Source organism: Euprymna scolopes, chromosome 31 (assembly GCF_053919585.1).
Source record: "Euprymna scolopes isolate OS-2025 chromosome 31, ASM5391958v1, whole genome shotgun sequence".
Lineage (NCBI taxonomy): Eukaryota > Metazoa > Mollusca > Cephalopoda > Sepiida > Sepiolidae > Euprymna > Euprymna scolopes.
In genome coordinates, this window is record NC_136512.1 from 84471803 (window position 1) to 84496183 (window position 24381).

Sequence of the window (24381 nt, forward strand, 5' to 3'; positions counted from 1 at the left end):
CATCGACATATTCACTGATACTATACGATAATTACAGTCAGCACATCAGCTGTTGATTATAAAAGAAGTAAATCGATATTGCGGGCCACTTAAGTCATAGACAATTATCCGATTTCTGATCAGTCTGTGATTAGAAGCAGATTGCAATATTTTTATATATAAAGAGGAGGAGGTAGGTATTTATTTGCTTCTCCACATAAGCAAAATATGGCACTAGGTCGTTTTTAATGTGGAGTGGAAGGGGGAAGGGAAGGGGAGACCAGCTCCTTTAAGGTAATGCTGTCATGGTGCATAGGTTGCCGCTACATGGACCAATAACTAATTGCCACATGGGCAATGGTCTGAAAATGCAGCATCTGCCAAAACAGATACTACACTTTGATCTTAGCCAAAAGGCCAGAAAAAACCCTGCGGGGGAGGTAGCAACGAGGAGGGGGTATGATTAAAGAAAATTGGAAGGTTCTACTCATAGACACTAGCGATATGAACTGACCAATCAAATGGAGCTACGTTCTTTTAGCAACCAATCAGAAACCGGAATTGCTCAATAAAAATATAGAATCTTTTAGCATTCTTGTACATGACTTTTCGTGTCCAACACGAGAATGGATATTTGCTCTCCGTTTGAAGACTTTTAAAATCTGATACTTGTGCGGATCGACTACACAACAGAAGAACAATCCAATTCTTCGTCTTAGTCGATTTTATTTTACAATTCAAAACTTCTCAGATTGACGACGGCCATTTTGTTTGGAATATGAATTTTTTCATTTCTTCTGAAACTAAAAATGGCTTTTAATTCAAAACCAAATATGAAAAAAAGAAAAACAAACACAAAGAAGAAACAGAAAAAAAGCAGCTGTTAATTTTTTTTTCTTTCAAATTTCTAAGTTTTATATTTTGAATTTAGAGGCCTGTGTTAGTTTTAGGACAGTTGGCAGTATTTTAATCAGTCGCTACAAATTCAATGGCTGCATTTCTTGTTATTTCAGTTAGGTCAGGTTGCATGGTCTCGTTTAAATGACAGGAAATAAGGAATTATCTAATGAGAATAGAACAAGGCATATTCTTGACGTTTGTGATTTTGTTTACCAAATGGTATATATATATTATTTACCAAATGGTATATATATATTATTTTTTTTAATTTTTTAATTGGAATTCATTATTGAGATGAGTATTATTTATTAATTTGTGTATTTATTTATTGCGGACAATTATTCTCATCTTCCTTAGATGTTGTTTCACGACTTACAATTAAACAAAAAAGAAACAGAAAAAAAAGCAATTGTTAATGGGTTTTTTCTTTCAAATTTATAACTTTTATATTTTGAATTTAGAGATATTTGCTCTCCGCCTGCAGACTTACAATCCACCACTTGTACAGCTCGACTACCCAAGGAAAAATACTATTTTTAATCTTCGCCTTGGCTTTTACAATTCAAAGCTTCTTGGATTGACGATTACCATTTTGTTTTAAATAAGACTAGCGAGGGGTACCCGGCGTTGCCCGGGTGTTTGGAGGTGGAGGTGGCGGGGTAAAAAAGTAAGTATGAGGATCGAACCTGAACCGTTGAGGCAAAGTTGTAAATTAAAGTGTGAAAAAAAAACCTGCGACGTTAACCATTGCCCCACCGCGAGATGCTGACGGAAACACGTTTGAATTTATTTAATTACTTGGATTTAGCAGGTGCCCGTTTTAATGAGTTAATGAGGTCAAGTTTGACTGAGGAATAGTATTAATTTACTGCTGAACGCTCTCTCCCCCAAGATGTTATAGAAAAAAGATTAACCCACATGCGACGAGTGACAAATATTGAATATTTATCTTCCCGAAATCGAGCAAATTAAATAGACAGGCGAGCTTCCTTGTTAACTGTGAGATATTACGTTATATATGTGATATAAAAAGTTTTTAATTGTTGTGAAGCGAGCGACCGCTTCTCTGAAAAAAGCCTTTTGTTGACATACAGAAAAAGCGAACACACATACATACATACATACATACATACATACATTTTCGCTTATATATATATATATATATATATAGAGAGAGAGAGAGAGAGAGAGAGAGAGAGAGATAGATAGATAGATAGATAGATAGATAGATAGATGTTTCTCCTCTTCTTTCAATTCAAAACCGTCAGAATTACTAACAGTATTCCAACAGACGAAACTTTCCAAGGCTGAAAACATTTGTGTTACAATATATTTTGTGTTACAATATATTTGTGTTACAATATATTTTGTATTAATGACAGTAGATATTTTAACGCTGCCCACCTCAGCATTATGTGACACAAGGTCGGGAAAGTGGGAATGTCAATCAAGCTCCCCTTATGGGAGGGGTACTCTTGCCTTGCAACAATTGCCTAGGCATCCCCATTGACATACCCGATCTGGACGGCTCAGACGATAAGCACTAAACTTACCCCACACGAAAGCCAGGTAGCAAGGTCTTCGGGGGTGGATCTCCTGGGTGATACCCACATGCCTCAGTTCGACAGGTAGAGGGCCAGTTCCTAGCCACGCACTTTACAAGCTGATTGTAAACAACGGATCCTTGTCTGGTACTTTCTACCCAAGTCTCCAAGTAACTCAAGCAGTGCTCCTAACAATTTTTTTTTTACATGGGAGTCACCACTTATCAAGGCCTGGAAGCCACTCGGGGATAAATGTTATTGCGTGTACAGTAGTCAAAGGGATAATATCGTAGTAATCGTTAGTATTGGAGATTTGATAAAGTGTATTACTTAAAGTGGTGGTTTATCAGGAATTTGTTTATGTTGGACTTGAAGGCATCCAAGTTGTAGTCAGATGGGAAACAGGCAAACGGAAGAGAGTTCCACAGGCGTGCACTTCTAAGAAAGAAGCTTTGTTCATGGAATCTACGTTTTGATTTTGGCACATATAAAGAATGGTGAAAATTATTGACAGTGGTTTCAGATAGACGGGTGTTTTTTGCGAAAGATTGGCGAGGGAGTACCGAAAATTTGAGCTCAGACGAGCACTTGGCATGGAAATAACGATAAAATAAAGATATGCTCGCAACGTCTCTCCTGTGGGAGAGAGGTTGCAGAGAAGAGAAAAGAGCATCCCCCACTTAGCCACGAAGTCTATTTGGTACTCTGTCAAAGCAGGACAGACTGTTTTTAGCAGCTCCTTCCCAGTACTATATCAGTGGACGTACTTGGCTTTTATATAGATAGAGAATTGCATCAGCAGTGAGCTATCTTCTGGAGCGGTAGAAGGATCCTAACATTTTTCCATCGACCTTGGCAACGGACGATGTAGTGTTCTATTTCAGGTCAGGAGTAAAGATCAATATCAGAACCTTATCAAAACATGGAGCCTCCACTAGACGAAAGCCATCCATTTTAATTGATGCCAGATGGGGATCGGAGCGTTGATCATGTAAAGATAGGAGCTTGGTTTTAGATGCATTAAAAGTAACCAGCCACCTCTTCCCCCACTGTACCACGCGCTCAAGATCAGAGGAGAGAGAATCAGAAAGAGCTTTGTCATTTACGGCCTTTGATGTGTTGCTATAGATGGTTGTGTCATCAGCAAAGGATATTAGTGAGGGTAGAGCGTTACATGCTGCCCACCACATCATTGTGTGACACAAGGTCAATAAAGTGGAGTGTCAAGTAAGCTCCCCTAAAGGATGGCCACTATTGCCTGGCAAAAATTACCTACAGGCCGCGAACCCTGCAACTACTTCGTTGATTTCCATTCAGATCCAGCATACTTTAATAATGTATTAATTCCGCCTTTGAAAAGAAAGCTTTGGAGGAGGTATGCGCTCTACAGTGCTATTTTAGCTCCATTCTATTTAATTTGTTTACTTTATTTCGATTTGGATTGCAACATGGAGGACACAGCGGATCAAAATACCAAAAACGTGTCCGAATCGTCCGAATCAGTCGGACATTCTTTTCCCGGTGGATAATGCTTGTCACACGCGTCACTAGAAGTGGACACCGTTCTTTTAGTGTATTTTGTTTTCTTTATATTATTTATTAGGAGGGATGGATCACAAACATGATAATCAATTTACAAAAACCTCCTAAAAAAAGGAGTGCATCGGTCAATCGGTCAATAAAACTGTCATGCTTCACACTGGGAAAGTATTTCTAGCGATAAACGCATAGATTAAATGAACGTATCTTACGTTTCTGAATTTGTTTAAATGAGTGTTGATTATTCGTGTTATTTGGATTCTTAGGAATACTGTTCTCATCTCAGTGTTATTTTGACAACGTTTCGGTCGATGTAACCTACGACCTTCTTTAGGTGAATCTTGTCGAACTTGGGTATCTTTCTGTCGAACTCGGGATTCTGCACCGAATTCCGAGCGGAATTCTGTATTTTTTTTTTATCCACGGGGGTAGTATGTTCTCGTTCCATCAACCTTGACTGAGTAGAAATCCTAAGTAATGTGCGATTGTGCAGCTTAATGAATAACGTACGTAATTAAAAATTAAATTTTCAATGTTACACTCTTCTGGGGGTTGAAGGTTCAATCAACAATTCAGGCGACTCAAAATATAATTGCGAATTACTTAGGCCTTTAACCCAGTCGTGATGAGCGGAACGCGAGCATATTAACCTCGAATCAATGAAGAGTTCCGTTCGAAATTCAGTGTAGATCGCCGATTTCGACAGACAGATTCAAGAGTTCGGTAAATAAATACCCGAGTTCAATAAGATACACCTGAAGAAGGCCGAAGGTTACATCGACCGAAACGTTATAAAAATAACACTCGAGCTAGGACTAGTAGTCCGAAGAATCCAAATAATATGAATGTATCTTAGTTTGAAATATAACTGGTCAATCTCGCTTAAGCTTCAAATAGCATTTGGTGTAGTCTGCCAGGTTTAGATTTAGATTTCGACTGTCATATTTAACTTTGAAATTGCATTATCGATAATCAATCACGCTTTGATTTAAAAATAGAATTTTCTTTGATCTGCTGCAGTTAAGTTTGACATTTCATATCTGTCGATCTTTTATGCTAAATTTAAAGTCGAATTAGCGATAGTTTGTCAAGCATAATTTTGAAGTAGACGTGTTCGTTGGTCAGTCACGCTTAAGTTTAAAATGGCATTTCCATTAGTCTGCCAGGTTAAAGTGTAGAATAGTATTCTTCAACATCGTAGTCCCGTATCGAAGTGGAACTCACCCAAAACGGAACAAGCCGGCTTTCTTACTCGGAGGAAGCCCCATCTATATATATATAAAAGCGAAAATGTATTTATGTATGTATGTGTGCGTGTTTATATGTCTGCTAAAAACTTTCGACAGAAAGAACAAAAAATCACAAAGTTGGTCTCAGATAAAAGCCCCGCCCTTCCTCCGATAGATATCGAAAAATTGGTCAAAAACATTAATTTTTTCACCCTGCAATCAGCACTTTTCTACAGGGGGGGTCAGCAAAAACCGTCCTCTCATGACGATGTCGCTTCTACACATGCGTCATACGACGTCGTAACCTGATTTAGTTTAAAGATTTTTAAAAAACGACATAACGTCGTATACGTCGTCTTAGGTCAGTTAGTTAGAGCGCTGGGTCATTATCTAAATTTTTGAGTTCGAATCGTGGTGTGAGATGTCTTTTCTTTTTGGGGGGATTTTTTTAAATTTCAATATTGAAGCAGGGTTATTTATGACATTTTTCAGGTAACGTTCGTTTTTTGGGGTTTTTTTTTACTTCGCTTATTCTTAGGTTTTCATTAACACCCCCACCTCCGGCCGACCACATACACCCAAAAACACCCGGGCAACGCCGAGTACCCACCGATTTTTTTAAATTTTAATAATGTAAACAGGCTTATTTAAGCCATTTTTCATGTGTTTTTTTTGTTTTTATTTTTCAGATTTTTTAAAGAAGTTTTAACGTTTGTTTTTCTGTTTTTCTTTTTTGTTTTTTGTTTTTCCGATTTTTACATTTCATATCGTTCGTTTGCCTTACGTTAGTTTATTTGTGTGTGTGTGTGTGTGTTTTTCGATTATTTTAAGTTTTAACTTTTTTTTATATATAATATTTAATTTTTATTTAATATTTAAAAATATTTACTTCGCTTATTCTTATGCTTTGATTACCCCCACCCCACAGCCCGGGTACACCCCGCTTTATTTTTCAGATTTTTTAAAGTAGTTTTAACGTTCGTTATTCTGTTTTCTTTTTTGTTTTTTAGTTTAGATTTTTTTTATTAACACCCAACCCCGCCCTAGTACACACAACTCCAAACACTCGGACAACGCCCCCCCCCCCTGCTAGTGAGAATATAAAATTCACAAGTGGCTGAGGACCGCTTGCATATCCTCGTCAGGAGCGATGATGGCGATAGATGTTTTTTTTTTCAGTTGCAAGGAAGTGTCAATATCCTCATACACACAGCACCTTGTATTCCCAAATAGTTACCCATCTGCTACTGACAAGGTTCAACGTTGCTTAATATCAATAATCTAACGAAAATTTGTGCGCAAACGTGACCATGCCGTAGTCTTATATCTGTCTCACTTAAGTTTAAAATGGCATGTTGTTATTCTGTCATGCTGAAGTTTTAAACAGTATTTTCGTTTATCTCTCAAGCTTAAGTAATAAATAGTGTTTACCTTAGTCTGTCACGTTTAATTCATAAATAGAAGTTTCGTTGGTCTGTTAGACTAAAGTTTTAAATAGAATTTGCGTTGGTCTGTCAGACTAAAGTTTTAAATAGAATTTTCGTTGGTCTGTCAGGCTAAAGTTTTAAATAGATTTTTTGGGTCTGTCACGCTAAAGTTTTAAATAGAATTTGCGTTGGTCTGTCAGACTAAAGTTTTAAAAAGAATTTTCGTTAGTCTGTCAGGCTAAAGTTTTAAATAGAATTTTTGAGGTCTGTCAGACTAAAGTTTTAAATATAATTTTCGTTGGTCTGTCAGACTTAAATTTTAAATAGAATTTTTGGTGTCTGTTAGACTAAAGTTTGTCTGGTAGACTAAAGTTTTAAATAGAATTTGCGTTGGTTTCTCGGGTTTATGTTTTAAATATTTTTGTTTGTCTGTCACGCTGAAGTTATCAAAAGGTATTTACGTTGGTCTGTTAAGCCTAATTTATGAATAGAATTTTCTATTGCCTGTCACATTTAAGCTACATGGTATTCTCGCATGCCTGTCAGGCTAAGCTTGAAATTATATGTTGCATTTTAGTTTTAGATATTATTGTGTTTGTCTGTCACACTTAAGTTTGAAATATAACTTTCGTTAGTCTGTCACGCTAAAATTTTAAATATCATTGTATTTGTCTGTCACGCTTAAATTTAAAATATCATTTTCGTTGGTCTGTCAGATTTTAGTATGAAATAGAATTTTCATCGTAAAACGCGCTGATTGCATGGACGCAATTTAAGCATATTATTGATTGGACGCATCTTATAAAATTTTTGTTGTTTATCCATATACTTCTCTGACTCGGATAAAATCCGTCTTTTCGAGATTTACTATTTTTTTTTTTTTTTTTGAAACATGGACGCGTAGCCACAAAATCTGAACCGGTTTCTAAGCAACTCTACGCAGTCTGATAAAATCAAGTGATGGAAAAGTCCAGCGATGTCCGTGAACGAAGCGATTAGCCTGTATTCGGTGGTTAGATTGGCTTGGATCTCCCATCAAATGGCTGTCATATGCACGTCCGGTATTGTTATGGACACAGAAAACGGCACGCGAAATTTAAAACAAGAAAAACAAAAAATCCCAAACCCTGTTTTTCTGAACACAGCCAACCAAAAATATATCTTTACCTAAAATATCATTCAGAGATAACACAAATTCGAACTCGAATCCGTCTAACTGATCGATTTAGCCATGGCACAGGCAAGGAAGACTATGGATGTACAAAAGCCTGGGTGCCTTTGTTATTTTCCTATGTCTGGACATGCACACAAAGTAAGGGAGCAGAACAACTTCCAAAAAAAATTCCAAGAAACATTGCCTTTTGCTTACGTATAGAATTGACAAAACATAGAATAACCCGACAAGCAGCAAAATTCCACCCCTTCTTATGTAGAGATCCCCAGATACTGGAAAATTTCTACTATAATAGCCTCTTTCCTCGGGTGACTTCCTCCTTTGGAATTCCTTCCTTGCTCTCTGTTTCTCCACTGTATCAACATGCAAAAATGTAAATTTCGTGTAGACAAACATCTTGTGGCACCAATCACCCCTCAGAATGCACCTCCTTAATTTGGCTTCTAATCAGAGTAGCTTGTTACATATTACCGGTAATAGACATTCCTTGGAGTGAATAAAAAAATTTGAAAATAAAAAAAGCATAAAGGAAGACATACGCGAGGAAAATAATGTTTATCTATATATAAAAGTAAAATTGTATGTATGTGTGTGTTTCTGTGTGTACATTTCCCTACCAAACTACTCTGTCAAGTTTCAGTCTACAGTCTCCTCCGCCAATTTTGGGTCTAAACGCTTGAAATTTTAGATGCAGCTTACTTCGACATGGATAAAACTTTTTTTTTAATTTGATTTGAGCTAAAAACAATAAATGTTAAGGGGTCAAAATTGGGGTCGAATTTTAAAAGCATTAACCTCTGCGGTCTCTATCAAATATTTGGTCTAAACATTTGAAATTTTACATAAGCAGTATTCAGACATGGGCCAATCTTTTTAATCGTTTTTTGCCCGGAAATTTGGCTGCCAAGGAGTCAAAGTTCAAAAGAATTGACCTTTGCTGCCTCTAATAAACTATTCTGCCAATTTTGGGTCTAAACATTTGAAATTTTACATAAACGGAATTCAGACATACAGCAAGCTGTCTAATCAGGTTGGGCCGAAATTTTGGCTGCCAAGAGGTCAAAGTTGAAAGAGTTGACTTTTGCAGACTACCAAAATCCTCCGCCAACTTTTGTGTTTTAACACTTGAAATTTTAGATGTAGGTTACCTGGACATGAATCAAATATTTTAATATATATATATATATATATATATATATAAATATATATATATATATATATATATGCATATATATAAAGTTTTTAACAGTGCATACGTCCGAGCAAAACCGGGATGAATTGCTAGTATATATATATATATATATATATATATATATATATATATATATATATATATATAATGTACGAAATAGCGAATAAAAACATACAGCATTAAAAAAATATGAACATTTCCTCCCCAATAAAATGATTGAAGAAAATTAAGTTAAAACTTAAATAGATTCTTTATTTTTTAGGATATATGTCTGTAAATTTAACACATATTAACTTACTAAGACATTGAATTTCTTTAAAAACAATGCAAAATTCAAACAATTTAATCATAAAAAATAATGTCTTCTAAATGTTGCCCATTTTCATCTTCGTATATTTGTACTTTTACCAAACATTATTCGCGCCAGATTGCAGAATCTATGGATTGCGATTTTAACTCTCTTATTTCATTCCTGCTTTTTTCTTTCAATTCTTGCAGGGTTCGGGGTTTGTTAACATAGACTCTTTCTTTAAGATATCCCGACAAGAGCAAGTCGGAGCTAGTCAAGTCTGAAGAACGTGATAGCCATTTGACATTTCCATAGCTACAGATAATGTTGTCGCCAAAGCATTGCCTAAGAAACTCAGAACGTTGCGTACGTTGTTCAATGCTATACGTATCCATAATTAATTTTCAAAATGTTATCGTTAAAATATCTGAACTAAAAAAAAAGATTCATCAATAATTTAATTTTTTAAAGAGCTATTAGTTCATATATATATATATATATATATATATATATATATGTGTGTGTGTGTGTGTGTGTGTGTGTGTGTGTCATTTGTTTTTGTTTTCACGATACGCTTTGAATGAACTAAATTATTTATTAACCTAAATGCGAGTTGGGAATAACTTTCCCTTTAACCAACTTGGTAACCCCACATGGGGAGCAGCATACATATTGTTTTTAAAATATAATTATCCCTTGACACATTTTTCGTCGTCTACAACTCATCAGAGTGGCTGAATCTATCAGGGTCCCGATTTCGAATTTCACTAGATTCAACCACTCTGATGAGCCGTAGATGACGAAACACATGTCAGTGGATAATTATATTTAAAAACTATATATATATATATATATATATATATATATATATATATATATATATATAATGAGTGGCCCTTATTTTTATCGGACGTATTTATTTATTAATGTATTATGAAATATTATGTATGTGCATAAAAGGTATATCTATGGGCATACATATTTCAAGCTTTAAACCGCCATCAGCATAAGTTATGGATTATATTAGCGTTTACGTTGGATAACAAATGGTTTTATAGCTGGTAAAGTACCTATCAGCCTCCAATTTTACTGTAAAATTCGTTGTCAGCACACCCGAAAACTTATAAAAGTCGACATTTTGGATATAAACGGTGAGTTTCACTTAATGTAAAAAATTATCGATTAATCTATTAGATCTATTTTTTAAAAGTGGAATTGAAATTTATATTTGTTTTCTCAAAATTTAATGTTTTTTTTAATATTTTATTATTTACAAAAAAAATTATATTTTTTTTATTAAAATAAACCTTTATGTTGTGTGTTCATACTTTTCTTATAAATATTTGAATTCGGTAAACGTGTAAGAGAAAATTGTCTATGAATACACAACACACGCATTCGAAAACTTCAGATTTTTGGTTTGAAATTAATATTTATTTATCTAATGCATTTAGTCGTTTTATTTCTTTACCAAATAGAAAACGAAAAATCATTTATAAAATAGAGAGAAGTTATTTAAAGTGAACGGGTGGCGTTTTAGAGAAAAGAACATTATCTAAAGGGAACAGGAAAATATAATTTTATTTAAAGAAGAATAACATTATTAAAGTTATTATCAATCTCACATTCTCGAGTAATATTTACGTGTTACTTGGAAAAAATGTAGAAAGAAGAGAAGAAACGTAGGAACCTGAAATTTTCCCAAGTACTTAGAATTTGTCCCATATCGAGAAAGTATACTATGAACTTTTTTCATTGAATTTTCTCTTCGTTCGTGAGAGATTTCCGGCAAAAAATAATCGTCTCAAAATATGTATCCTCTTAAAAGACTGTAAAGAAAAAGAAAAGAAAATTTTTATTTTCCAAGCCTTTAAATAAATATTTTGATCTTTCTCGCCGTAAAATACGTTTAAATATATTTAAAACCATGCAGATATTCGCATTTATTACTACAAAGACATGATAGCCATAAGCGAGAATCGAAACCAAAGCATTCAGAGTTCCAGCCACATTTTTTATCGAAGTTCTTATCGAGAAATACATAATCCATATAACTATAAAACTCAAATGACCTTGTAACTATGTATGTTACCCACTTTCCGGTTTACGACAACCAGTTGCGCATGCGCTCATGACATGCGCACTGAAATATTAACGTTATTATTTCGAAATTATTATTTAACATGGGAAGAGTGGGGTTTAAAATAACTTAAACGTAATACTGAAATGAACGATGTAAAAAAAAAGCAGATATATAAAAATTTAATAAGTATTATGGTATCTATCCTGTGCACATTTACCTATAAGTATGACTAACCACTTATAATTTTGTAAATGTAATTTTTTAAAAAAAATAATCAATTATAATAAACAGAACCAATCAAAGAAATCAATCTATATTCTATTTTTCATTTTAATATACTTTTATATAAATGTTTCTGTTATGTCAAAAAAAAGCTATTTTCTTTACGTCACAAGTGTCACACTCATATATGAATTCCATAGCTAATATAACATACTGACCCAACGGGTCACGGGTAGTCTAGTAAGATCTAAACATTAAAAGACTTGAAGAAATGCATTTTATGTGAGCATGCGCAGAAAAAGTAAAATCAGTTCGAACATTTCGGCTTTCAACTTGGTGATATATGTCTGTACGCGTTATTTATCAACCTAAGCAAAGATATAATCTTTATAAACCATCCTCAGTGTATAATTACTATTTCGTGTTAATTTCAGTGTTATGTGACAGGTAGTTTAACAGTTCACCTGTTAAATGTTTACACACATACATTTACTGTTTGATTTATATAGATTTTTTTTATTATTAAGTATTATTACGTTCATAAAAGGTAAACATATGGGTGAATGTTTCCAGCTTAAAATCGTTATATATATAATATAATATATATATGAATGAATGTACTGCCCTTATTTTTTACTAGCTTGGGTGCCTTGAGGTGTGTGTTGAGCAAAAAAAAAAACGGAAGTGGCAAAGGTTTAAATTAAGGCGAAACAATCGAAAAGAGAGGATGACTTCGAAAATATCGGCGAAAAAAGCGACCCTCCCTGTAGAAAATGCCCAGTTGAGGGTGAAGGAATTAATGCTTTTAGACAATCTTTCGATATTTGTCGTCTGAAGGGTCGAGTCTCAAAACGATGCCGATCTCGTGAAAATCTGCCGCCTCTGTCGAACGTTTTAGGCTGACATACAAACATGCATACGCACACACATACATTTAAACAGACAGGTGAGATTTAGATTATAGACTAGCCTGAGTTCCTTGCGTTGCCCAGATATTTTGAGATGTGTGTTTAGCAAAAGAAGTTTTAGTTGGAAGGCAGGCTCGAACCCGTGTCGAGAAGGTGGAGAAAGAAAGTGAAAGAAAATCTGACGTCTTAGCCAATGTCTCCGGAAGCCAAAGGCGTTACAATGACTTTCTAAAATGTCAGTTAAAAAATAGTCCCCTCCTTGTACAAAGTAGCAATTAATATTTTGGGCCAATGGTTCGATATTTTTTCGTCCGGAGAGTCAAGCTTCAAAACGATACTGATCTCGTGAAAATCCGTCGCCACTATCCAAAGTTTTTTGCGAGACATGCATTTAAATGGACACGTGAGATTATATTAGTGAGGGGACGTATTTATTTATTTATTTTTTTATTATTAAATATTATTACGTGCATAAAAGGTATACCTATGGACATGCAGGTTTCTAGCTCTCAGCTGTCATAAGCATAGGTTAGGATCGAACTTATGACATCAGCATCCACAGTCTAATACTGAAGAAAATAAGCCACGATGAGTCATCGCTTGAATGCCTGATTTTTTTTATCGCTTTTAAATTTAAGATTTCTTCTTGGCGATTTTTAGCGATATTAACAACTTCCCAACACTATTATTTATTTCTGTTTTTTTTTCTAAGTTTTTAAGCTCTTCTTGTTAGTCATATATGATTCAAACACTAACGTGTTTTAATATATGGTTAAGTGTTAGTTTTACTCATTTAGAACCGTTTTAAAGCTTCACCACTCATTTCAAATAAGTTTTATAGTTCATAGGTCACCTGCCCAGTTATATTGTGAAAAACATTCAATTTCGTTAAGTAAAACAAAAGTTATAATAAAATTACTGTGTTAAAAATTATCAAAATCTGTAAAGAAGGGAGAGACATTTACGCTACATCAAATCGGCTGAGGGCGGCGTAGAAAAAACTGTCACTAATAATTCACCACTGTCCTGATCTGTCGCTCAGCTGTACTGTCGCCAATAATTCACAGGTAACAAGTGAAACAGAAAGAGAAACATTTATTTTAAAGCAAAGCATGAAAAAGATCATGGATTACATAGAAAAATCCGAGCATGGAAAGTAACATAGTTAAGCTTAAACATGGAAAAGTAAAAGGACTAGTTGTTAAAACTGGAAAATAAAAAGACAAGAGATTATAGTAAAAAATATAAATTTAAATTTAAAATATTGCAGAGTTGACCATAACAGATTCTACCAAACTCCTCCGCCAATTTGGAGTCTAAAGACTTGAAATTTTTTATGTAGGTTACCTGGACACGAGACAACCTTTTTAATACATGTGGACTTAAACTTATTAACAGTACATAGGGCCCGAACATAGCTGGGCTGAACTACTAGTGAAAACAGAAATGTTATTATCCGACCAAGAATACTAAATTAAAATTAAAAATCCTTAATCCGTGAAGTTTTAAAGAATGCCTTCTTCTCATCAAATGGGAAGATAATGACACAATATAACATTTAAATGCCATTTCAAGCTTAAATTAAACTGCAAAATATAAATGGAAAACTTTTGAAATTGCATAGAAAATGGGAGTAGCTATAGAAACAAAAACATCTGGAAAATAGGTAAGCTAAGTCAATGGAAATCCGTAAGTTGAAATTGATATTTCGTAATATCCAGATGCAAATACAAGACAGAAAATGTCGATGAGGTGAATTGAAGTCCAAAGTAGATATAATCGTTTAATAAAAGTTATTCTGAAATAAAATAAAAAAAAGCCAGAAGTCTCAGTTCCAATTAAAAACAATCTTTTTCGTAGGTGAGTTATAGACAAAATGAAGAAGCAGGATATAGTTATATTAATCTTTCCACGTTGAATACGAAAGAGATTGGAGAAAGACGACTGGAAATCGTACAAGTTACGATGACCCAGACATCAATAAAATCTTTAGAGTAAAAAAATTAGGCCAGACGTTAAAATCACATGCAATAAATTTAAATTTAAATCAACTACAAACAAATATATTATTGAGATGTTTTATTTCTAAAATTGAAATAATTGTTTTTTAAATTGATAGGGTTTACTTAGAGAGCAATGCAAAATAAGGTTATTAAATAATGATATTAAATAAGGATATTAAATAAGGATATTAATTAAAACATTTTAAACCATATAGAGACTAATATTAAAGCCGAGATATTATTAGAAAGCGTGTGAAGAAAACGGCAAGATTCTTATTGTTGCAAAAGATTTTATAAATCAATTTAAAATAATTTAAAATTGATATATATGTTATTTCAAAACACTTAGAAAACATTTACATAAGAATTATAACACATAGGCATGTAGAAATTATTAGGAAATTATTATAGCAATAAAATGACCTAATGGAAATAGTATTGTTGCTCACAAATAAATAAATAAATAAAGTGAGAATAAAATAAAAGTAACAATTGGTAATAATAAAACAAAATAATTATATAGAATACGAAAGAGATTCGGAAAAGCCGCTGCAAATCGTACAGGTTACGATGACCCAGACATCAATACAAGCCTTAGATTAAAAAATTTAGTTGGACGTTAAAAAATTTAGTTGGACGTTAAAATCAAATAAACTGAATTTAAATTTAAATCACATACATACATAGAATTCTCCCTCTCGTGAACGAAAAAAGTCGGGTTCCCCCTTTTGGCAATGTTCGGACTCGGTAATTAATTTGTTTCTCAGCTTTAAGGATAAACAGAGACTTAGTTTTATTACTTTTAATATCAATAACTATTACCAATCAATCTCAGCAATTCTATTAAAGAAGGCCATCTTATTCTCAAAATGAAATTCCGATATGGGAATTAAACTGATTCATTTATCCAGAAGATCTCTTATTCATTTCGACAATAGACACTGGACAAGAAAGGATGCCCCCTCAATAATTTGGATATATGAATAGGACCTTCTGATTCTGACCTTGTTACAGACACGGTTGGCCTTTTTCTATGGAAAGAGCTTACAGCTCACTTTAAAAATATCCAAGACGGAATTTATGAGGAGAATGCCCTTTTTATCACAAGAGCTAAGCCTAGGCAGTATAATAACACTGTTAAAAAGCCGCCTAATTTCTTCAGTTCATACTATAAACCAACCGTACTGTTTTCTTCGTTCATAAGTTTTCGGGTCATCCCAAGCTTATTAAAATATCGACAGTGCCTTCAATATCTTATAGAGACGAAATAATTTCTGTTAATAAAAAATAATTTTATTTTCTTCTATAATGCTCTTATGAATTCAAGTTAAACTGACTAAATAATATACTACCAGAACAATCCCTTAACATCTCTTTTAAATTGTGAATAAAAATGTCTTCATTCTTCTTTAATTCACAATCCAGTTTACTAGAAGAACAGATTCTAAGGGCTCTAAACACTGAATGAGCCCTATTTTTCTTGAAGTGAGGACAAATGAGCGCCAATTCGTGTAGAGGCCGGAAAATGTCGGCTTACACTAAACAGTCGTAAGAAAAGAGTTCTTACCATGTTCAATTAAAACGTCATGAAAGGGCAAGCAACCGTCATTCTAATCCTCCATAGTAAATGTTAATGATTTATGGAGGGAATTAAGTTTTTCAAAGAACGCTAATGCCTAGTTTTCTGATGCAAAAGCGGCAATGGTTTCGTCGACGTATCTAAATATATCGACGGTTTACATATACTGTTAAATAGTGCAGCCTCATAATATCCCACAAAAATGTCAGCTAATGCCGGGCCCAGAGGACTTCCCATCTGAATCCTACAAATCTGACTTTACATGATATTATCCAAGCTGAATTCTACCGCTTTAGTACAGATTAATAGGAGTTCAGCAAATATATCTCTAGTGAAGGGTGAGGGGTGGTTTAAATAACTGCTGTAAAGGGAGTCAGCACAGATATCTATAGTCTCTTGTAGACATTGGTAAATAAACTGGATACGTCGAAAGAACAACACCGGGTTGCAATTCGTGTAAGTAATCAACTAATCTAAATGGGTCACTAATACAATGTGTAGTGTATAAACAGTCTTAAGAAAAGAGTTCTTACCGCGTTCAATTAAAACATCAAGAAAGAGCAAGCAACCGTCATTCTCATCCCCCATAGTAAATGTTAATGATTTATGGAAGGAATTAAGTTTATCGAAGAAAGCTAATGCCTAGTTTTCTGATGCAAAAGCTGCAATGGTGTCGTCGACGTATCTAAAGTATATCGATGGTTTCGATATACTGTTCAATAGTGCAGAATCATAATATCTCACAAAAATGTCGGCTGATGCCGGGCCTAGGGAACTTCCTATATGAACCCCATCAATCTGACTATACATGACGTCATCAAAGCTTAATTCTATAGATTTAGTACAGATTAATAGGAGTTCAACAAATATATCTCTAGGGATAGGTGGGAGTTTAATCATTCGTTATAATTTTATAAGTAATCCCCAGTTCGCTCTTGCGTGGCATTTGTTTTACACTTGATAGAAATTCAACGATTGACTCCTGATGAGTTTGTTGATGAAAGGGGCCCCTAGAGTCTTCCCGACCTTATTTAAAGCGCTATATATATATATATATATATATATATATATATATATATATATATATATATATATATATATATATATATAGCGGGAGTTCCATAATCGAAACCGAGACCAAACTTTATGAAGAATTCTTGATAAAATTATTTAGAAAAAATAAGTGCCATCAGCTATAATCGAAACCGAAACCAAAACTTATAAAGAATTCTTGGTAAATTATTTATGACAAGAAATGCAAGTATATAACAATTAAACAACCCGGATGTAAGCGTGATACAGAAAATAACAAACACGCTATCGTATAAACACATAGATATTGATAACACTCAAGGGACAACTCTCACTTAGATCTAATAATACTCCTTTTTTATCAAATGGTCTATACTCGATAAATCAAGATCTTAACCTCCATGCTCTAAATCTTGCCAACTTTTGAAGCTATTATGATAATTACCTCTCCTCAGAGTAGAAATATTATTAATGAAAGAAATGAGATAATTTCCAGTTGCGAACATTGTAAGAGATCACATTACAGTGATGTTACCAAATTTTTTTAAAAATCCCTTTAGTCACAATAGCATTTTATCTTTGTATGTATATGCATATCTTTTATGTATTTTCATATGTCAATATATGTTTGCATGTATATAATCATGTATATATATATATATGTATATGTATATATATATTTACATATATATATATATACTATGAAAGCAAATTCAAGACTTCAAAAAAGGTGTTGATGGCAACAAAAAGTGTATTTCGTGTTACGTTACAATTGTTTCTATGTCCAGTCGACAATTTCAAACATTATATCGTTTGAAATTTTTCAAAAACCAGCATTTCTTCAGACTTTATGAATAAAAACACTTTTGACAATAGAGCATTTTTGAAGAGAAAGAAAAAAAAGAAAGAAAAAGGAAAACTTCCCTTAACAGGAAAAGCATGTGAGAAGCATTTACCTTTGTGATAGCTACGGAAAAGCACATTTAAATATTAATACGTCGCCAAATGTTTGTATCTTTATTTAAGAACAGAGTCATTAGAAGTTTCCACAGAAACCCCTAAGCCATTTAAAAAATTTTTTAATATATTCCATTCGTTGAGTTCCGAAATTATATCTCGTTGTATCTTTATTTCCCAATAATTAATTTTTTTATAAAAAGAATTTTTAAATTTTTATTTCTATATTTATAGTATGGCCGTAACCACCTTGGAATAAAGTTACGGTTAATTTAAGTTTCGTATTAGTGGCAAGTAATGTTTACAAATTATCGTTATTTTAGTACTTAGATAGTTTGATTGTATATGAGAATAAATAAAAAGGCTAAAATGGTCTTAAATCTTAAAGCCTGCAAAAATAAATGAGGATATTGAGAACGGTAACGAATAACACGATTTGCTAGAGCGAAAAACGTGCTCTAGAATTATATATATACTCCCAAGCCGAGGGTTGAACCTGGAACCATCGCGTAGACAGTCAGCAAATCATCTCGGCAATTAAACAAACATTTTTCCACCACCTTTACACTGCTCTAACTGCTTGTTTATAAACAAACAGTGGGCGTAATATATATATATATATATATATATATATATATATATATATAGAGAGAGAGAGAGAGAGAGAGAGAGAGAGAGAGAGAGAGAGAAAGAGAGAGAGAGAGACTTTTTCCTATTAAGCCGATGATGAAGGTTCTCATATTGGATTTCTCTCTTTTTACTATTAGATCCCATTTGACTACGGGCAATTCTCTTTGGACTACTACTCTGCCCGGAAAAAAAAATAATTTTCATTATTTCAGCTGTTTTGAAAATTTTCCAATCGGATTATATGCATCGTCACGCTGGGCTATTTTGGGATACATTTTATCTAAAACATTATTTTGCATTTTGGATCAACTCTAGGGGAGTTTCATTCAAGCTGAAATAGTATTCGCGGTTTGTTTTTATATTAGTTTTTTACATATCCAATATTTGTTAATTTGTTTTTATTAGGCAATTTATAACTAAAATAAAGTGCGGTTTTACTTAATGCCTTAACTAGCACATTCTAGCATTGCTACAAATATAATTGGCTGATTTCTTTATGTCCTCTGATAAGAAGAATAGCATCCTTTGAAACTCCGCGGAATAAGGACTTTGTAAATTGTTTTTTTAAAGTAATCAATTTTACAATAAATTTTGATTGTAAATTCAACTTACAGTTTAAATTTTCTTTCTCTTATATATATATATATATATATATATATATATATATATATATATATATATATAAAGCTGAATGCCTGTGGGGGGGGTCACGAATAGGCTCCTATATGGTTGACTATTTTAAAAAACTGATTGCATATAATGATAGAAGATGTATCGAGACACAGGAATGGTTATGTTTGATCTGGCAGAAGAGTGGTTCATTAAAATTGTGGGGTCTGCATTCGCGCCTGGTTCACAAAGTATGGAAATAAAAAATTAAAAAATTAAAAAAAAAACGTTTACAAGTATTTTTGATATAGATGTACATAATAATACTTTGATAAGTATGTTTTAACTTAAATAGGGATGGTATAATAAAATTGTGGTATCTGCGTTCGCGCCTGGCCTCGATAGAATTGAAATAGGCACAAACATTAATAAAGACTTTTCATATCTATCTGCGTAAGTATACTTTGATAATTATGTTTCAGTTTGAAGAAATATGTTATAATAAAATTATGGGGTGTTCGTTCGCGCCTGACCTCCATAGAATGGAAATATGTCACAAAGTTTAACAAGGTTTTTTTTAATATAGATCAACAGAATATTGTGATAAGTGTTTCAGTGTAAACAGGTATGGTATACTAAATTATGGGGTTTATCTATTTTATTTTTACTTTCATCATATTTTGCTTTGGTTTTGATACCCCCAAATTCGAAGCTATCACTTTACAAACGAAAAACTATCACTTTACAACATTTTATAACCTATCATACTTTAATAAATCAGAGTCTATTTTCTGTAGGCTGTTTTTGAACCCAGTCAACGTCGGGTACTTTTGCTTGTATATATATATTCCGTATATTTGATTTCTTTTCTATCTCTTTGATTTTCAACTTGCACTTTATAGCGCAACAAAATCCACACTTTCATAAAATTTTGTTAACTGTTATGACATCCAGTCTTCATTCTTGGACCTAGTGATTTTTGTTTTTTCTAATCTTTCCCAGTGTCTCCAGTTTTTATGCACCATTTTTTTTTATTTATTTTTTATTTTTTGCATTTTTAAAATGAAGTCATTTACGTAGCGCCCAATGTACTGCATTCTTTAATAAAGTATTTTCTTGTATCGTTATTATTTAGAGTTTAGCAGCATAAATGTTATATCGCGCGCAGGGCTGTTAGAGCACATATGATATTTGTGACCCCGTCTTACCTCAGCTTGTCCCGCTTTCCCCATTCCACGACGTAGCCAGTTAGGGAGATATCAATCACAAGAGTTATTATAAGTGCTACATGGCTTATGAAGAAGAACCTGAAGTCCTATCTAACTAATATTCCTGGTGAACTAAATGCAAAAGAGATTCAGACAATTACACTTAATGGAACAGCGAGGGTACTAAAAAGAGCTCTCGGTTGGTTTCAATAAAAAGCAGGGCAATGTTGGCAGCTGGTTTGACTGCCCCATACCAAGAATTACAATCTTTAAAGGAAGAAAATGAAAAAAAAATAACAGATACATCATGCTTTGGTGCAGAAGTATAGGCGACACTAAATCCACAGCAAAAGTGTCAGATAAAATAGTATTTAATTTTTCTAAAACGAAAATATAAATAAATCAATCATTTTTTATGAACTAGTATATTCTTTTTATAATACTTAAAACAAATTTCAAACAATTAAACAATGACAAGTAATATGGTGTCCATCCGGCAAAATCTACAACTTTATCGTTTGTAATTTTATCTCAAAAGCAATAGCTTTTGACATATAAATGGTATTAGATAGGGTTTGGCATAAGGGCTTACTTCACAAGATGTCCAGCTATGGAATATCTTTAAATGCCTTCTCAAACATCGGATCTTTTCTCTCACATTTATTTATACAGGGTGAGTCACAAGAAAGGGTTATTTTTAGAACGCTCTTTTGAGTAAAGAATAGGGAGTGAAGTAGGTTGTTTTTAAACGTCTTTAACATGCTGGTTAATTTGTTATTTGTCTTAAAATTTTGTTTTAGTTATTGATTTGGGATTGCTTTTCTTTTCGGTTCATTGTCCCCATGCTAGCGTGGAGTCGTGAAAAATGGTAAATTAAAACATCCGCTATAAGCAGTCGTCGAAGTTCAAATATATCAATGATAGTGTGCCTCAAGGATTCATCCTTCTTATTTTCATGATCTCCCGAATAACATTATAAGTTTATTCATCGGCATATACACAGATGACAGTACGATCTACGGAAACATTTCAAAGGCCAACAACGATCATGATTTTTCTGTTATGAAAAGTCAAACGAAAATGAACTCGTGTCCGGGCCGACAAAAGTGGAGTCCGGGAATTGTGATGACCTGGATATGTGACGCAAATCGGTTTTGGGTCAGGCTGTTTTATCGAGCAAGGTGCGAATGAACTCATGTCTGGGCTGACAAAATTCAACAATGAAAATCCGGGAATTATAGTGACCGAGAGATGACGTAATTCGGTCGTGGGTCAGACCAAAAGCAAACTCCGGGCTGGTCAAAATATGGATCATTGACCTCTGTTGGTTTATGGGTTACCGGGTCGAGAAAGTCCATAAAAGTGAGATGGTAAACAAAACAAAGACAGACGGAGAGAGACACACAGACGACGAGGAACTGACTGTCACGTTCGCAACCCACCCCTTCCCACTGTCTTCTCCGCCGCCGCATTGTGGGTATACGGAATATTTCGTAACAATAAACCAAGTCTGTTTTATAACGAAGTGTCTCGTTATTCATTGATAAATGAATCAACTGTCATTTCAATCACTGGACGATTTCCAACAGACATACACGTAACAATTTCTGACTCTCTCTCTCTCTCTCTCTCTCTCTCTTTCTTTCTCTCTCTCTCTCTCTGTCTCTCTCTCTCTCTTCAGGTGATGCAATAGGGTAAATATAGGTGTTGTTAATTTTAACGCATCACAAAATTAAATTTTTATCTTTTCTCCATAAACGCTCAAATCCCCACTTAGCCCCAATTGATACGAATGGGTCCCGTCTAAAAGATGTTCTCTATTTTGCCAAACTTCTGGGTCTGACCTTTATTCCTGGCCTAAAATGAAAACGGTTCTATTATTTTACTGCTTTAGAAGATACCATATTCATGACGCAATCATCTACCCATATAAGAGCAAGATTCCTATTGAAATAAACTAATGTTACCAAATCTGGACGCGAGTTGCTAGCAGAATCCTATCCTGCTTTGACAAAATTCAAAACCAGCTTCGCAACCTAATACGCCATTTCTTCTGCAACCTCTTTCCCACAGAAGAGACGTTGCGATTCTGTCTCTGCTCTGTCGCTATTTTCATGTCAAGTGTTCGTCTTTGCTTCAATCTATGGTCCCCTCTTGTAAAACTCTTATTAAAACACTCATCTACCTACATCAACTTACAACAATTTCCCCCACATTTAATTTGTACCCAAATCTAAACGCAAATTCCATGATCAAAGGTTGTGTTCCTAGAACTGCCCGCCTGTGGAACTCTCTTTCACTGGTCTGCTTTCAATCTGGCTACAATATAGTTGTCTTTAAGTCCGATGTAAACAAGTTCTTGTTAGCTGCTCTCTAAATAACCATTCCTGGCCTATTTCCTGCACTAACTATCATTACGCTGTTTTCTCAATGAGTACCGTACAATCATTAACCGTTATCCTCGAGTGGCCTTCGTGCCTGGATAAGTACTGATAAAATAAATAAAAATAACATTTATTTATTTCTTTATGCAAAAATAATCAAGCATGATGCGAATTTGTTTTATCTGACACTCTGTGCTGCGGACTTCGAGTCGCCTATGATTTTGCATCTTCACAATGACTGGAAAAATTCGAAAGAGTCGCAATATCTTCGCATGCTTAATGCACTGAAAATTGAGTGTCCGATATTTTCCGAATGTACTGTTGATCCTTGATTCTCTGTAAGCACATAAGTGGGGAACGATCAATGTCTCCGTTGTATTGAAAGATCCAATAAATGATCCAGGATCCAAACTTTTATTGGCTTCCGTCTGGCTCTTTCTCCATCTCTCCCCCTTCTCTCTGACCGAAAAATATTAGCGTTTATGTTCGATCGATTCATTTTATTCGAGATTAAGCCGATCAAGTGTTCGATTCGATCCAATGCATTATACAAAAATGTCCTCATAAACAATAATACCGTTCCTCTATTTATATAAGAAATAAGTAGAAATCAATAACGGATTCTCGTCATTATCATCGCAATAACACAATAAGTAATGTATATATATATATATATATATATATATATATATATATATATATATATATATATCACACATACACACATGCAGTATACATGGACAATATATATCTATATCTATCTATATATAAAAATATTTACAAATTGATATACAAAAATATCACACAAATATACACCCATACAGCCTACATAGACAATATATATATATATATATATATATATATATATATATATATATATATATATATACGAGCAAACAGTTAATAAAACATGTTTAAAAACACTTTGAAATGAGTTAAAAACATATTTAATCTGAAAAGCAAACGCTATATAAGTGGATAGTCCTTAATCCGCGGAGTTTCGAAGAAATAGTTTCCTTCTCATCAGAGGGTAGGAATTAGCAAAATGCGGGATCGGATTCTACATGCAAAAGTATTTGATGAAACAACAAGTAAGTCAAAGACCTTATTTGAAAACAAAAAAGTGAAACAGAGGGAATATGGTGAAGAAAAAGGTGATTACACATGAATGGTAGTCTGGTGGAAGATAAATAATCTAGTGACGGTAACATCCAAATCAATAACTTCAAGAAAGTTAATTGACTTTCCATTTTATATATATATATATATATATATATATATATATATATATATTGTGTACAGAAAGTTGTTAGAGGAGACAAATCATTGGTACCGTCGGTTTCAAGCCCGATAATTAGGATCGTTTAAGATATCCTTATCAAGCTCTCTTCAGCCAATATTCGGTGAATAGAGCTTGATAAGGATATCGTAAACGGTCCTAATTATCCGGCTTGAAACATCAAGCTCTCTTCAGCCAATATCGACGAATATTG

The 24381-nt window shown here is 33.6% G+C and overlaps 1 pseudogene; it reads right to left on the minus strand.

The window, feature by feature from the left end:
• Nucleotides 1–291: 291 nt before the first annotated feature.
• LOC145255990 (U2 spliceosomal RNA) lies at nt 292–407 on the minus strand (annotated as a pseudogene).
• Nucleotides 408–24381: the final 23974 nt, after the last annotated feature.